Source organism: Cetorhinus maximus, chromosome 4 (assembly GCF_964194155.1).
Source record: "Cetorhinus maximus chromosome 4, sCetMax3.hap1.1, whole genome shotgun sequence".
Classification (NCBI taxonomy): domain Eukaryota; kingdom Metazoa; phylum Chordata; class Chondrichthyes; order Lamniformes; family Cetorhinidae; genus Cetorhinus; species Cetorhinus maximus.
In genome coordinates this window covers 31,602,951-31,621,014 of record NC_135882.1, presented here as the reverse complement: position 1 = coordinate 31,621,014, position 18,064 = coordinate 31,602,951, and the positions used below count along the sequence as shown (strand labels likewise).

Below are 18,064 nucleotides of genomic sequence, written 5' to 3'. Positions count from 1 at the left end.
CTTAACACGACCCCGGTCCCCACCCTCTCCCTGCTGACCAGAACTTGGGGCCGACTCTGTGTGTAGCTCTGCTTCATATGTGTAAAGGCAAAATAAGGTTTATTGGTAGCTCCGCGTATTTTAATGGTCATTTTTAAGTACTCTTTTTTTTTAAATGTAAAACTTTATTGCTTTGAAATTGATTTTTTAAATTCACTCGAAAAGGTTGGACAACCCTGATGTATGGCCATTTAAGAGAAAGCTAGATAAGTATATGAGGAAAAAAGGAATAGAAGATTGTGCAAATAGAGTTAGATGAAGTAGGGTGGGAAGAGACTCTTGTGGAGCACCAACATCAGCATAAACCAGTTGAGCTAAATGACCTGTTTGTGTGCTACAAATTCTATGGGCAGCATTTTTACCTCATCGGGCGGATGCTGCAGGCGGGCCCAGGACTGCCACCCGCGATTGGGCCCCAACCGCGATTTCATGCTGGCAAGCCAATTAGCGGCCAAGCAGCACGAAACACATGCTGATAACCTCAGTGCTGCCGGAGTGACGGTGGGAGGAGCATGAGCGCTGGAGTCTGTCCATGTGCGCGGGTGCGCTCAGTGAAAGCACCCTGAAGACACAGAGCTGCCTCAGGGAGCTGAAGATTTTTCACATTAAAAATAAAGTTTCAAAAAAAAAGGAAAGCATGTCCCCTCATGTGACTCTGTTACATGAGCAGGGACATGTTGAAAATGAGTTCTAAAGATTTTTATTTTATTTTCAATTAACATCAGAATCCTCATCCTGCCCGTGGATGAGGTTTCCTCAAAAATCCAAAGGCTGCTTGGCCTATTTGCCCGCCCGCCAACCGTAAGGTTGGACGGACAGGGAAAAATTATATTTAATGAATTAATTAATGGGCTTAACAGCCCTCTTAATTGTCGGCGGGCACGCTGCTGACTCCCACGCGTGCCCACCAACCGGAATATCGCGTGGGTGCACAATGAAGTCGGGACACTCGCCCAATGTCAACGCGCACTATTTTTCTCCCCTTTTGGTCGGGCACGCGCCCACCCGACGAGGGAAAAGATCTGCCCTATGTAATCAATGTAACAATACTGTGCACACTTTCTCAGTATTACATTAGAGTTTACAGGCTTCGGAGTGGGGACTTGAATCTATTATGATTCAGAAACACTGGTACTACCAAACAAGGAGATACTTAGACATTTCTTTGCATTTATTATTTCAGCAGAAATACAGAACAAAGAAAATCTTGATATCTTATTTGGTGTTGCTACACACAGCAATCAAAGGAATTCTTAACACAGTCCACCTTAATTTCCAATCTCAGAAAAGCGCTCCTCACTGCACCACTGACAAGTTTCCAAATAATCCTTGCAACTTCTCCAAAATATTTATTGTCGATACCGTGTTAGTTAAATACCAATATTGCACATGTAAGTCATGTAGGTAGATTTAGCAAAACAGTGTCTCTTAGGGGAACTCCATGTGACTGTGACAACCAAATAGTTAAGCTTCGCTGTGCAGACATGGGGCAGAATTTTCTGCCTGTCGGGCGGGTGGGCGGGCCCGACCCAATCTCCGGCGGGCAGGGAGCCGATCCCCGCCGGAGAAGCAGGCCCCGCCGCCATTTTACGTGGGCGGGTCAATTAAGTCCCATCTAGCGTGACATCCGGCGGGAAGTGCTAAGCGAATGGGGGGGATTCCCCAAAAGCAAGAGTGCGCTCTTTCACGCATGTACACGAAAGAGCGCACATCTCCCTGAGGCTACATGCTGCCTCAGGGAGATCGCTGACAGTTCTAAAAACATTAAAAATAGAGAAAAAAATCCTTAACATGTCCCCCTCATATGACAATGTCACATGAGATCGGACATGTTCATAATCTACACTAAAACTTTATTAAACTTTTCAAATCCCTACATGAAACTTCATCCCGCCTGTGGATGCGGTTTCATGTTTTCTCTTTTTGCCGCCGGGGCTCCTGGTTTGCCCGCCAACCTTAAGGTTGGACGGGCAGGTCCTTTGATTGTTTTAATGATCCTGTCAATAGCCTCAATTGGCCATTGACAGGTCGGCGGGCCCACAGCTGATTTGGCTGTGCCCCCGCCTTCCTGAAGATTTAAATGGGGCACGGTGATGTTGGGGGTTCCCCCAGATGTTATCCCGCGTCATTTTGCACGTCAGCGAGTGGGCCCCGCCCCCTGCTCACCGACGGCATAATTCAGCCCATGGTGTTTCATCACATTTGCACGGGAACTTAGCTCTTCCATTTGTCCACTTTTTTAAAAATGGTAGTTTTTGATTCTCACTTAGGGCAGAATTTTTCACTGGGCATGCGGGCGCGCGCCCAACACGCTCGAGTGTAAAATAGCACGCGATGACATCAGGCCAGCGTCCTGACATCATCGCACACTAGCGCGATGTTTCGGTCGGCGGGCGCACACTAAATTCGGAAGCGCACCCACTGACAATTAAGAGAGCTATTAAACCCATTAACGGTGCAATTAACTGGGATTATTCGCTGCCTGTCCAACCTTACGGTTGGCAGGCGGGCGAATCAGCCAGGCAGCCTTTCCATTTTTCAAGAAACGTCATCGAAGGGCAAGATGAGGCTTCCGTCATTAAATTAAAAACATGTTTGGACAGAATTTTCAAGCAGTATATGTTGAGGTGACTATTTCTGATGCGTGGGTATCTTTTCCCGGTTTTTAAAATCTTTATTTTTTTCTATTTAAATTCTTCAGCACCCTGAGGCAGCTCTCTGCCTTGGGGGAGCTTTCACTGTGCGCTCCCCAACGTCCGCAACAACTGACTTCAGCCCTCGCCCTCCCTCAACCCAGGCAGCACTGACCGTATCAGCGCGTGCTTCATGCTGGCTGGCCGTTAATGGGCCAGCCAGTGTGAAATTGCGGTAGGGGGCAGACCGCGGTCCATTTCCTGACCACTCCTGGGCCCGCCAATCACGCCCACCCGCCAAGCTGATAATTCAGGCCTTAAAGTTATTTGATTAAATCACTCAATTAAGCGCAATATTGTTACGTTGTCACATGTACACAATCCTTTAAAAAAGGTTACAGCTTTTCAATAATAAAGGCTGCATATTGCTGAGTGACACAGATCTGAAGACTCCAGGTGATTCCTTGTCTGTGCCAAGATAACTGACCTCAGCCCTGGATGGCAGCAAAGATGTTATAATTAATTTCAATTTCCCTGAATTAAAGAAGATTCCCTCAGTCCTGATCGTTATTGAGCAGTCCTTTCTGGAAAGTGAACATATGCGTGCCTCAGTGGAGTACAATATTGGATGTGCCAGATTTACACTTGATGGGAAAAAAGGAAGGAACTTATATTGTTCTCAAGGCATCATCAAAGCACTTCACAGACCATGAAGTACTTTTGAAGCAATGTCACTATTACATTGCAAAGATATGTGGCTGTCAATTTGCACAGACCAAGATCCCATTAACAGCAATGACATAAATTTTATGATAATGGGCTAGTTTTTGCAGTCAGCAATGAAGCAATGGCACTCAGCGCTGACAAGAAAGCTGCCCATAAAGATTTAGCAATCTGTGTTGTGGATTTCCCTTTTCCGAATGGCAGTTCAAATCAGGTGTCAAGTCAAAGGAATCTCCTGGCATGGAGCAGCAGTGATGTCAGAAAGCAGGGTAACCAGCCAACCACATTGAAGCATTCTCACAGACAGCAAACCAGAAAGTTAAAACCACAGTATTCTACACCTTTAATTTGAATATTCATACAGCGAAGTAAATGATTATGATTGCATTTAGAAGCTAAAATATCAATATGAACAAACTAAAAAACATATAAAATCTATGGAAGCTTTTAATCATAATCATACAATCACAGAATGGTTACAGCACAGAAGTAGGCCATTCAGCCCTTTGTGTCCATGCAGACTCTCTGAAAGAGGAACTCAGTTAGTCGTTTTCTCCTACCCTTTCATTGTAGCCCTACATTTTTTTCCAATCATCCAATTCCATTTTGAAAGCCAGCACACTCTCAGGCATATCCTAATCCCTCATTGCATAAAAAAGGTTTTTCTTCATGCTCTTCATTCACCTTAAATCAGCATCCTTTGGTTTTCAATCCTTCCACCAAAGAAAGCAGTTTCCATCCCTTTACTGTGTTCAGATCCCTCATGATTTTGAGCACCTATAAAATCTCATCTCAACCATCTGTTCTCTGAGAAAAGCCCCAGCTTCTCCAATGTTTTTGTGTAACTGAAGTCCCTCATCCCTGGAACTATTCTCAAAAATCTTTTCTGCACCTTCTCCAATTCCTTAAAATCCTTCCTAAAGTGTGGTGCTGAAAATTGGACACAATACTTCAGTTAAGGCCAAAACAGTGTTTTACAAAGGTTCACCATAACTTCTCCTCTACATTGTCTCCTCTCCATTGGGGAGACCAAATGCAGATTGGGTGACAACTTTGCGGAACACCTCTGCTCAATGCACAAATGTGACCCTGAACTTCCAGTTGCTTACCACTTTAATTCACCACCTAGTGCTCACCCTCAATTTATGTCCTCGACCTGCTGCAACGTTCCAATGAAGCTCAAACCAAGCTCAACGAACAGCACCTCATCTTCCAATTAGGCACTTTACAGCCTTCTGGAGTCAACATTGAGTTCAGCAATTTCAGACCATGAACTCTGTCACCCATTTTGATTCTGATTTTTGTGATGATAATCTTGTTTTTTGTGTTTTTGCTTTTGGACAGAGCTGTTCATTATTCTGCCAGTCATACTTACTCTGGACAAATATTTTCTTTCTTTACTACAATCAATTACTACAATTACTCCTTTGTCCTTGGTTCCATAACATCTTTGTCATTTAATCCCTCCTATTCCCTACCCTATCCCAGACTTTCGCTTTGTTCTTCCTACCCCTTTCCCCCATCAAAGGCTTAAAACCTATTGTATTTCTACCTTCCTTCAGTTCTGAAGAAGTTATATTTGACTCATAACATTAACTCTGTTTCTCTCACCAAGATGCTGCCAGGCCTGTTGAGTATTTCCAGAATTTCTATTTTTATTTCAGATGTCCAGTATCTGCAGTATTTTGATTTTATTTGCCATTATTTCCTTGCTTTTCTATTTCATGCCCCTATTTATAAAGCCCACGATCCCGTATGCCTTATTAAACATTTTATCAGCCTGTCCTACCACCTTCAATGATTTGCATAAATATACCCCCAGGTCCCTCTGCTCCTGCACCCCCTTTAGAATTGTATCCATTATTTTCAAATGGCTCACTTCATTCTTCTGACCAAAAAGTATCACTTCACACTTCTTTGCATTAAATTACATCCACCCATACCACCAGCCATTCTATGTATTCTTGAAGTCTATCACCATCCTCCTTACAGTTCACAATACTTTCAAGTTTTGTGTTATCAGCATATTTTGAAATTTTGCCCTGTTCACCCACATCTAGATCATTAAAATAGGTCAAGAAAAGCAGTGGGCCTAATACCAACCCCTGGGGACCCCACTGTATACCTTTCTCCAGTCTGAAAAACAACTATTCATCATGACTCTGTTTCCTGTCACTCAGCCAAATTTGTATCCATGCTGCCACTGTCCCTCTTATTTCAAAGGTTTTGACTCTGTTGACATGCTTCTTATGTGGCACTTCTATCAAACACCTTTTGGAAGTCCATGTACACCCTCATCAACTCTCTCCCTCATCAAAAAATGAAAAAAGCTGACAATCCACAAATACAAAATTAGCCTATACAGGCCAGTGAGGCTGTTTAGCAGTAATTATAAAGTTATATGCCGTTAAAAACCCATTTAAACCTCATTCAACAAGATGTAACTTTTGTTTTGAAAGCGAGACTAAGGGCAGAATTTTTAGCTCGGTGGGCGGGCGCGTGCCCAACCCAACCGAGCATGAAATGACGCATGTTGACATCAGCCGAGCGTGCCATCACCAACGCATATTTGCGCGATAGTTTGGTCAGCGGGCGCATGCTGAAGCCGGCAGCGCGCCTGCCAACAATTAAAAGGCTATTAAGGCCATTAAGAAATCAATTGTCCTGAATTTTTCACTGCCCGTTCAACCTGACAGGCAAGCAAAAAGGCCAAGTGGCCTTTGCATTTTTTTGGAAACCTCATCCAAGGTGAGGTTTCCAAAAGCAAATACAAATTAAATAAAAACTTTAATTTTTAATTAAATACGACAGAGTCACATGAGGGGACACATGTTTTATTAATTTTTTTCTGTTGTTTAATAATGTTTTCAAGATATTCTTCATCTCCCTGAGGCAGCTCCGTGCCTCAGGGAGATTGAAGCACTCTTTCACGCGCATGCACGAAGTTCACGCTAGGCCTACTCGCCCTCCCCCACCCCCGCACAGGCAGCACTGAGCGCTGCCGCTCACATATTACGCTGGGTGGGCCTTAATTGTCCTGCCTGCGTAAAATCGCAGAGCACTGCCAATCGCGGGCGGCAGTCAGCTTCCCAACTGCCCCTGCCGATCCCGCACACCAAGGGCAAAATTCTGCTTAATAGTGGAAGTTTTTGTCAATTCATTAATTGTTTAGGGATTGCACTCTGGGGGAACTCAAAAGCACATTCTCTGGAGGAGTGCAGAAACACTGACAGAAACTTCTGGGTTCTTACATTATTCCGTGCATGTGTGGACTCCAGATGTTGCTGTAAGCTCCTACGGCATAATGATGGCGAATGTTGACAGTTTCAGCATCATTACAACAACAATGATTTACAATTGGATGACATTTTAATGCAATAAAATGTCCCAAGGTGCTTCACAGGATCATTATAAAACAAAATATGCAAAATATGGCACCAAACCATGTAAGGAGATATTAGGCCATATCAGGCCAAAGGCCAACAGTTTGGTCAAAGAGGTAGGTCTTAAGAAGTGTCTTAAAGGATGAGAGCGAGATAAAAGGCAGAGAGGCTTAGGGAGGGAATTTCAGAGCTTAGGACCTGGGCAACTATAGGTGTAGCCACTAATGGTGGAGTGAGTAAAATTAGGGATGCTCAAGAGACCAGAATTGTATGAGCGCCAATATCTCAGAGGATTGTGGGGCTGGAGGAGATTACAGAGATAGGGAGAGGCAAGGTCATGGAGCGATTTGACAACAAGGATGAGAATTTTAAAGTCAAGACTTTGCATGACTGGGAGCCAATGTATATCAGTGAACACAGGATGTAAGGTAAGACACAGGCAGCAGAGTTTCAGAAGACAAATTTATGGAGGATAGAATGTGAGACACTACTCAGGAGTGCCTGGGAATAGTCGACTCTGGAACTAAGTATTGATGAATGCACTGGCGTGGAATCCGAAAAATGAAGAGGGCAGTGAACTCTGAGGAGACAGAGGATGATGAGTTGAAAATGGAGGTTGAAATCACCGAGGATCAGAAGTCATTAGGTGCAGAGGCTGATGGAGGGAGGCAGTGAAAGTGCCACAGTGAAAATGTTTTTATTGTACTTGGGAGGATGGTAGTGGAGCTGCCTGGCAAATTTTGACCAGGACACAGGGAGAGCCTCCATGTTTTTCTCGGAATAGTGCCACATGATTTTTCTGCCCAAGTGAGCAGGCAGATGGAATCTGAAAGAATAAATCTCCCGTAGTGCAAGTACTGCATTGAAGTGAGAGCCTGGATTATGTACTCAAGTCTCTGAAGTGCTGCTTGAACTCAATTTCTGATTCATTGCAAACTACTACTAAACCAAGGGCAACACCTATGCAAAGTATCACTGTCCCTGGAACTCTAATCCAACGCTGAGCTCATGCCTCCAGGAGAGGAGAGCAAACAAATGAAGGCATAAGTAAAATAAATATAAATTGAAGAAAAGTACTAAATGGAATTATGTGATTTTAAAAAGTGGCTAGAAATGACTCTCAGTGAACATTCAATGCTCTCATAATATTCCTCTGGATGCAATTTTAATGGAGGCGTTAATTAATTTCAAATAAATGAGTTAAAATCATAGATATAAGAAAGTCTTGAGCAGACTAAATGTTCACTGACTACAATTGTTAACAGCAGCCTCTAATACTTATATTTCCAAATATTAATCAATTCAGACTATGTTAAAGGCTTAAGAGGCTAAATTGCCTAGAATTTGAGAGTGGGTGTGGAGATCACAGTATGAGATTCACCCACACCCGTCCAGTCTAATGCAGGCAGGACGCCAACTTTTTGCTGCCAGTTCATTATGATGATTTCTGCATGTCGCCAGAGCTAATCTGCTGCTCACTGATTGCATATCTCAGCAGGGGGCCCAATATGGTTACTCCCTTCACTACTTAAAGCTAGCCTGCACCTCTTAAAGGGAAAGCTCAAGGTGACTGCTGGAAATGCTAAGATCATTTGGAATAGTGCACTGTGCAGCAATCAACAATGGCTGGCCATAACAGGAAACATGGGTCAAGGCATTCAGATGCTGCACTGGAAGTCTTGGCAGAAGAGGTTGAACAGAGGACAGACATTCAGTACCCTCAGCAGGGCCAGAGGCCCACTGGTCACATGCTCAGAAGGCAGTGGCAAGAGGTAATATTGGAGGTCAATGCCAGGAGTTAATGCAGTGCAGCATCTGATGCCTTATATCTCAGCTTTCATTGCAGCACAGGAAGCATCCACCCAATATCTGAATGCATAGCTTGCTGCCATGGAAGCTCAGACTGGTACCATCGTGGCTCTGGATGTCAATGTGCAAACAAACTTTAAAGGTGTCTTATCATTCCTGTAATAAGTTTCCTAACTGCTCCCTGAAGGCCCCCTGCAGATATGACCTCATGCTGAGAGACCTTCTCCCCCTCCTTCCTCTTCCAGCATCTTGTCCAGCTCTGCACTACCTTTGCTCATTCTCCTTGCCATGCTCAATACTGAAAGAAAAGCCTACTGGTCCACCCATGTCTGAGCAATTGGTCAGTGCAAAAGCTTTTAAGTCAGCAAACAAGTACTTCAGCATCTGCCAGACTACTTCCTGTACATTATTGAAACTTTATCTCTAGGAAGCACCCAAAACACAGAGAACAGCAGCTTCACCCTGAAGAAATAAACCAGCAAATAGCCTGGTTGATGATCTCTTTAAATAGTGCCGGTGGGCATTCTTCATACTGCTGAGTAGGTGTTCAGGTGTGCGAGGTTAAAAAAGGGCATCAGCTCGAAAATGGCAGTGCTGCCATCAAATATGTTTGTTCTATGTACTTATGGCAGACGTTAAGTGTTTATACGCTAACCCTTATACCAATGTGGCAGCTGGTGCACTTGCATCAGATGTGTGATACACGTCACAGATGCCATTTTGGAACCCTAAGGGGTCTCATAGCATGCAATAAATGCGAGGTACCAAGGCCAAGTTTTCCCCAAGATACTTGAAAAAATCTAGTCACTATACATCAATGGCATTGTAAACATAGTAGAAAGATTTCTTCTGGTTGCTATGAAAGGAAACTTCCATTTGTCACGATACATTAGCAACAACATAAACTTTGACCCAGGCATTTGGAAGCACTCACTCTTGGGCACAGGAGGCATGGAGTTCTTAGATGAGATCCAAATGTCTCAAGATATTAGGCCTTGGACCTCATTGCTGGCAAAGACTGGATACGACTGAATAATAATCAGGCGCACCTATCGTTGTAGAGTCCCTCAGGTAAGTGGTTCCATGGTCAAGTCAGGGAGGGGAGCACATGAGTTAATGTGGGTCAGGGCGATGGCTGGGGGTCATAGAGATCAGGGGCACGGGGATCTCAATGTCAGCGATTGCAGGGGAACATTGGAGGGGGGCGGGGAGGTGGGGGGAAGCCACAGATATCGGAATCAGGGGAGCCAGGAGGGTGAGGCATTGAGGGTTGGCAGGATCACAATCGGAACTGGGGGTGGTAGGAGGAAAGTAATCAGAGTCAGGAGACATGATTGGGTCTCTTGTTCCTCCCAGTTCCATATTCATGTCAATTAATGTTTGGTTGCAGGTGATCCCTTAGGATTGGTTCCATGCACACTGATGGCACTGGCTGCCTCAGGGTAAATCACTCTTGGAGTGGTGCCTCAAACAGGCATTAGACTGATTATTTGCTTATGTAAGGGCCGAAATGCTTCAGGTGTGGGTAAAGGATGCCTGTTGTTTGTCCTTACCCACAACACGTTAGCAAAAGTTAAACGAATCAGGAAGATGTTAACATCTCTGTGGCTTAACAGGGAGATTTCCTCAGGTGGATAAATATCAACAACACCTTAAACACAGCAGAGAAAGACTTACTCTGATCTTAGGGACATCATTAACTTAGCAGGAAGATTGTTCTTGGTCAGTGCAATAGCATAACTGTTAACATAGGAAGATTCCCTCTGGTCACTGTAATAGCAACATCCTAAAGGTGGTGGGAATATTTCCTCTGATTGCTGTTTCTACTGAAATTGGAATGCATCATTTTGAATCACCTTTACTATTTTGCTACAAATAACAAATGTAACGAAATATCCTGCTGTGTTGATGATGTTTTTAACAAATAGAAACAAAAAAGAAATCAACCGAATTTCATTCGAACAACATTGTCAAAAGTCAAAGGAGATCATTCACTGACCTGGTGCTCTCAGGAGGGAGCAATACTCACAGGACGTCATCTGGAGAAATGGCAGAAATTCTGGCCATGATTTTCCCCTCTATCCATGTTAACTGATTAAAATCGCACTGGCTATTCGCAAGAGGTGCCTCACATGAGCAATGCTCCTTACTGAGGGCGGCAAATTGTGGAACCTTGTTATTAATTTTCAGAAATTAATAATTTATGGAAATTATTTCAGATCACATTTATTTTGCTCTAGGCCAGGTTCCTGCCATGAGTGCATCATTTGCCACAATCGCAGTCAGCGCTGAAACTTGACACTCCAGAGTTGCAGTAATCTAATCACAGGGTACAGACGTTCTGTCTTGTGATTCATGATGGTATCTAAACCCCCACAATTTGATCATTGCCTTATAATCACTTCCAGGTGCCTATTAAACACTAAGGGAAGAATCAGTGAGCCCAGTCTTCCTAACAGACTGTGTACAATTTGTCATGTCATGAACTCATCCCAATTTAGTTCATGGCCTAAAGCAAGAATTAACATGGATAACATTTTCGAGGAGGAACAGTTCTGTGAAATTGCTCCTCGACCTCTGAAAGTAATCCTGTAAAACTTCAGGACATTTAACATTACAATCTAAAAGATTCAACTCTGATGAACTGTATTCCACAAAGAAAGAATTTGTTGTTCCAACACGATGAAAACCACACTGCTTAACAGATATTTCATCATCTACCTCTATACTTATCCCTTTGAGCTTCACTCCTGTTCTCAACCAAACATTCATCCAGTTTTATTGTAAAGGACTTAAATGGCATAGCATTAACTGCATTTCACATATGTCTATTCTACATCAATCCTATGCTGTGGGAGGAAACAAAATCTCGGCAAGTCTCAATCGGTGAATTTCACATATGCTCCTGCATACACAATATTGACACATATATTAACCCAATTATTTTAAACAGACTAAGGCCTGCGCAAATATTATGTGTTCAAGAATTTTGTACAAGCACATTGATCAATGAAATTTGCTGTTCTCTTGCTAACCTTCCCATACTGATCAAACACTTTCCAGAGGCATCCAATATTTGATGAGCCTCATGGAGAAAACCTGAAAATCAATTGGATACTTTCATGTGTAGTCAGTAATCCCATTCAAATATGTTGCAACTTTGTCAATATTTACAATAGAGTAAATTTAGCAATCTTTAGCAGTTGAAGCGCACAGATTGGAGAGAAGATTACATCGCTTGCCCTGATGTACCAATAAATGGTCTCTTTGTGTGGACACTGACTGCGAGGGCAAGAGCACTGAACTTATCATGTCTCCTGTACCCTTACCAGGCTCCCAGAACTCCTCTAATCATAACCTCCCAATTCATCCTCATTCATTTATCATCACTTTCTGTACATTATTGCCACAGCAATTTTCAATTTATGAAATTCCTAAGGATATTCATAAGCCTAAGAATATTAATTAGTGCCTCTCCAATGTTTCACTCATTTCCATGAAATTTCTAGAGCATAATTCATCCACTCCAAATGTCTTAGAGGCTTGCAACATGTTGCATTTTATCACAGCAGATGCTTTAGTGGCTTATAAGTCCACCAGAGCAGACTGGGCAAATCCAGCATTTGTCCAGTTCCGTTCATGAATTTGGATAACACATCTGCGATTTTAAATCAAATATATTGGGCCAGATTTTTGCTCCCTAGTCAGGGAGAAAAAGCATTGGATTTTAGTCCCACATCAAAGAGTATATAACCATCTGCAGCTGTCAATCATACTGTGAAATGGAAGCAGCCCCATTGTGATTTTGGATGGTTGTGAAATCAGTCATGCAACACCAATGCAGTAATGGAAGCCTCAGGCTTATGTTAACAGACAGTGAAATAGCAAGCAAACATTTTTTTAACACTCGAGACATTTTTTCAAAGAATCCAAGGGCCGGACTTTTAAATGCCTTGACAGCTTGACAGGTCCCTTTGACAGGTATTTGACAGTTTTGACAGGTCCCTTTGACAGGTGTTTCTGACTGTTTTGACAGTTGATTTTGTCAGGTCTGTTGACAGTTCCAACGAGCTTGAAAATAATGGATTTATGTACTTTTTACGCATATTTATGCCTACTTTTAGCACTTCCAAAAGGCATCTGACCTCCACTAAATATGTCCCAGGACCATATTCAAAGCGTACCTCTCGAAAAAGGTAGCCTGGCTATCCAAATGAATCTATAAAGTTCAGACCAGCTCTTACCTGGTCTAATCTGCACATATCAGGTTTCACACTCCCAGCCTACCAAAATCCCACTTCAGTGGAGGTAGCTGATGATTTAAATGGCCAGCTGCTTCCATGAACTGCACATGCACAAAACATTCTCAGTTGTGGCAGAAGTCTGGGCCATTACATGCACCCAATGCATTCCAGGAAATGACTGCATTGGAGTATGGAAAGGAAATTGACAGACACAATCCATTTCCATTTTCCGAATAGACATTGATCACTCTACAATCATGTTAGGAACCCAGAAATGTTGGCATCAATTCCACCAGTATATAATTTTTTTTTTATTCATTGGATGTGGCATTTAAAAGTCAACCACATTGCTATGGGCCTGGAGTCACATGTAGGCCAGACCCAGTAAGGACAGTCCCTAAATCAACAAATGGGTTTTTACAACAATGGTTTCATGGTCATCATTAGACCTTTAATTCCAGATTTTTATTCAAGTTCCACAATCTGCCTTGGCTGGATTCAAACCCAGGTCCCCAGAACATTATCCTGAGTCTCTGGATTACTAGTCCAGCGACAATACCACTACGCAATCGCCACCCCCATTAATATGTTCAAAAGCATAGTATACCTCTATCATGCAGGAATCCTTGTGGCAGGGGTAAATGGAGCAGAGCCAGAGGGCAACTCCATCCTGCCCATCCTGCCTCCTCTTCTGATGTATGTTTCAGAGGTGGGCAGGGAGGATGAAGCATAAAGTGTCTGCCCCTTCCCCCCGTTAAAATTTCACCACAGAGGACATAGAGGTGGTGACATGCGTGCACCCAATTGCCTCCCAATTTACATCACAGAACCATCTTTGGAACTTCAGGAATTTATTGTGTGGTTTTTTTTGGCCCATTATTAACCAAATCTAACTACTGCAATTGTCATTACTTACCCAAAAGAACAACCATTTTCAGGAAACCTGTCAGCTCTGGTGGGCTGTTAAATACTCAGTCTACCATAGTTTCCATTGTTGTGCATATTCCTATCTCTGTAAAAGTATTTGCACTTTCCATCTTCCCTTTTAGGCTGCTCCAATCAGTCCAATTTATCTTCAGGATATGGAAATACACTATTATTGTAACCTTACAGTTTCTTTCATGCCCAAATATCTTACCATTGCCCTTGGTCTGATAGAAGATAGCAGTTAGCAATTATTTTGTTATTATTGTTATTAATTTCCACCCAAATTACATCCAACACCATTATTTCTGATGTCATTTCCATTCTTCCTATAATTACTTTTCTTACCACTTCTGAGGCCCACCTTGCAAACTATTCTGTCGGCAGAGTTTTGTCCTTGGCATGCGGGCTCAGTTGGGAAACCGACACCCACCAATGATCGGCACTGCACCGCGATTTCACCCTGGTGGGCCAATTAAGGCCTGCCCAGCATGAAACACGAGTGGCAGCGCTTGCGCTACCTGTGCAGGCAGGGGCAGGAGAGCAAGTGGGCCGAGCACAAACTTTGCACTTCATAATCTCCCTGAGACACGGAGCTGCCTCAGGGAGATGAAGCGCTGTTTAAAAAAAAAATAAAGAAAATAAAAATGTCATAAAACATGTCCCTTCATGCAACTCTGCCACATGAGCAGGGACATGTTTTTAATTCAAGTGTAAAATTTTTATTTGATTTTTATTTGCTTTAGGAAACCTCATCCTGCCCATGGATGAGGTTTCCTAAAAGGTGCAAAGGTCGCTTGGCCTTCTCGCCTGCCCACCAACCGTAAGGTTGGACGGGCAGCGTAAATTTGAATCTAATTACCTTTTTAATGGCCTTAACAGGACTTTTAATTGTCGGCAGGCGTGCACCCGCCAAATGAAATAGCGCAGAACTGCACAATGACATCGGGATGCTCACCCGACATCATCGTGTATCAGTTTACACTCAGCCGGGTCGGGTATGCGCCCGCCCACCGAGCTTAATATTCTGCCCTGTATCTCATTAGTTCTACCTCTTATTCAGATTCCATTTACACACATGTAATTGTGATGCCAGCTAGTATCTAAACTTCAAATCATTCAAATTGCTCCAGTGTAGTTTTTACCAGTTAGATTTGAATTACATTCATATTTCGCTTTGCAGTACACACCAATCAGCATTAGCCCATCCTCAAGGCAACCATGCATTGTGAACAGAGAATACTGTAGCTTGGATTCAACTCAGAAGTGCAATTGGGACTTTGATGATATTACATGCTTAACAAAGTAAGGCATAAGTAATAGACTTGCCTTGCAGCTCATACTTCAACTCTGCCGTAACTCAAATTACTCAAAACATTAAACAATACTTTGGGCATCAGTGGAAACCAGGTTTTTCAATGAACTGCCAGAAATTGATAGAAAAAAAATAAGCAGAACTTGCTGGTTGCCTCCTGCATAATTTTCTAGAATTTGCTGCTCATGTTATGCGAGTGAATTGAACATGAACACATGTTAATTGGTACATACTGCAAAGTAAATTCAATTCAAATCTGACTGGTATAAACAACATGGGAAGCAGTAGAATCAAGCATACAAGTTTAGATGTTCAATAGACAATAATAGGCCTACCTCGATGGAAAATCAGCTGGACAACCCAGAGCAGGAGCTTGAACTCCCACTGATCAGCAGATCTTTGGGGCATCATGAAGCAGGCCAAAGCTTATAGATAAGAATATCTTTGCATTTTTAAAATCTCCCCTACCCCAAGAATGTTGAAATCCAAGCAGAACTTTCCAACATTTGATCTCCATCAATGGCTCAAAGTCCCAAAATCTGAGACTTAGCATATTAGAGGTGCTTAGGTATCCAGGGCAGGTCTGTACGGGGACCCCTCCGGGCCATGTGAATGGCTTAAGACAGGAAACCCTGAGACTGGGCTAAACCAGTATGGGCCAGTATGAACCAGTGACAGGGCAGAAGGAAGGGGCAGGAAAGTCAGGTATTCATATTACAGCCCTTGACAAGATTTGGTTTCACTCGTTTTTCGGATGCGGGTGTCACATTGTGCCTATAAATTCACCTTTGCCATTTCTTTGCTTTCTCTGCCTGGAAAGCACAAGAATGCGATGGAATAAGGGCTTTCCAGAATTCACAGCGCCAGTGAAAACTGTCTACTGAAATGCTCAGCAGTTGTAATGGCAATTAGGGGGCTACGAAGGCAAAAGTGGAAAAGAAAAACAGGGAAACAAAGACAGAAAGGAAAAAGGGTCAGGGAAGAATAGGGTAATAAGAGAGAGAGAAGGAGAAAAGAAATAAGACACAAACTGGAGTGCTGTTTTGGGCTGCAGTAGAGTGCTTAAGTTGGGGTTTGGTGACTGAGGGAATTCATTGAGGAGGGAGGAGGTGCTCCTTTCTTTTTCCACCTTTCCTCAGAAAGCGGAGTGGCGGCCTGGGTAAGTAGGACGTGGTGAGTAAATTAGAAAAGTGTAATATTTTTAAACAAGTAGCTATACTTGGATTTAACTGAGGAGCACCAGAGGGATAAGGGAAATTTAGGGCCAACATAATAAAGTTATATAAATAATCCAAAGTAGAATGGATTAACGTAATGGAAGTAGAGTTGAGACATGGCAATGTCCTGTAATATGTGCGAAGTCATGGGTGCTACTGGTGTCCTAAATGACTACATGTGCAGGAAGTGCTCTCAGCTGCAGAAGCTGGAGCTCCAGGTTTCAGAGCTCCAGCAGCAGCTGGAGTCACTGTGGTGCATCCACGAGGCTGACAGCTACTTGGATAGCACATTCAGAGAAGAGGTCACACTGCAGCTTAAGGCTTGGAGACAGAGAGGGAATGGGTGACCACCAGGCAGTCCAAGAGAAGGAGGCAGGTACTGCAGGGGTCCCCTGGGGTCCCGTTCTCAATCGGTTTTCCATTTTAGAAGCTGGAAAGGGCATTGGTTCTTCAGAGGAGTGCAGTCAGAGCCAAGTTTGTGACACCACAAGCAGCTCAGCTGTACAGGAGGAGAGGAAGAAGAAAGGAAGAGCAATAGTGATAGGTGATTCATTGGTTAGAGGAACAGACAGGTGTTTCTGTGGCTGCAGACGTGACTCCAGGATGATATGTTGCCTCGCTGGTGCCAGGGTCAAGGATGTCACAGAGCTGCTGTAGGACACCCTTCTGCGGGAGGGTGAACAGCCAGAGGTCCTGGTCCATACGGTACCAATGACTTAGGTAAGAAGGGGGATGTGGTCCTGCAATCAGAATTTAGGGAGCTAGGTAGAAAATTAGCAAGCTGGACCTCAAACGTAGTAACCTCCGGATTACTCCCAGTGCCACGTGCTAGTGAATACAGAAATAGGAGGATAAGGCAGATGAATGCGTGACTAAAAAGATGGTGCAGGGGGAAGGGCTTTAGATTCCTGGGACTGGCTCTGGGGGAGATGGTACCTGTACAAGCCGAACGGGTTGCACCTGAACAGAGCCAGGACTGAGTTCCTTGCGGGATGTTTTGCCAGTGCTGTTGGGAGGGCTTTAAACTAACTCAGTAGGGGTGTGGGAACCAGGAGCGAATATTAGAGAGGAATACCAGGGTGCACAAAACACTGGGAGGGACAGATAGCACTAGTATAGAGAATAGTAAGTTAATAGGTGGAGTCGAGGGAAGGGAGGAAGTAACAAAATCTAAATCATGGTTACTATGCATGTATGTGAATGCACAGAGTATAGTAAATAAGATTGGGGAGTTACAGGTGCAGATTGCCATGTGGAAATATGATGTTGTGGTGATAACAGAGACCTGGCTCAAGGAAGGGAAGAACTGGGTGTTAAATATTCCTGGGCACAAGGTGTTCAGAAAAGATAGGAAGGGAAGAAAAGGAGGAAGGGTGGTGCTATTGATTAAAGAGAGCATTGCAGTACTGGAGAAAGAGGTTGTCCCAGGGAATTCAAGGACAGAATCAATTTGGCTAGAGCTATGGAATGAAAAGGGTGCAATTACATAGCTCGGTGTAATATATAGACCACCAACTAGTGAGGAGGACATAGAAGAATAAATCTGCAAGGAAATTGCAGAGAGATGCAAGCATTACAGTGCAGTTATAATGGGTGACTAATTACCCGAATGTAGACTGTGACAGTGGTAGTGTCAAGGGCGGAGAGGGGCAAAGGTTCCTAGATTGTGTTCAGGAGATTTTTCTACAGCAACATGTGTCCAATCCAACAAAAAAAGACGCACTGTTGGACCTGGTTCTTGGAAATGAAGTGGGCCAAGTAGATCAAGTGTCAGTGG

The 18,064-nt window shown here is 43.4% G+C and overlaps 1 protein-coding gene across 1 annotated transcript in view; it reads right to left on the bottom strand.

The window, feature by feature from the left end:
- The window catches only part of rims2a (regulating synaptic membrane exocytosis 2a), a 1,205,442-nt gene that overhangs the window by 1,053,673 nt on the left and 133,705 nt on the right, over positions 1-18,064 (bottom strand). The window lies entirely within an intron of this gene.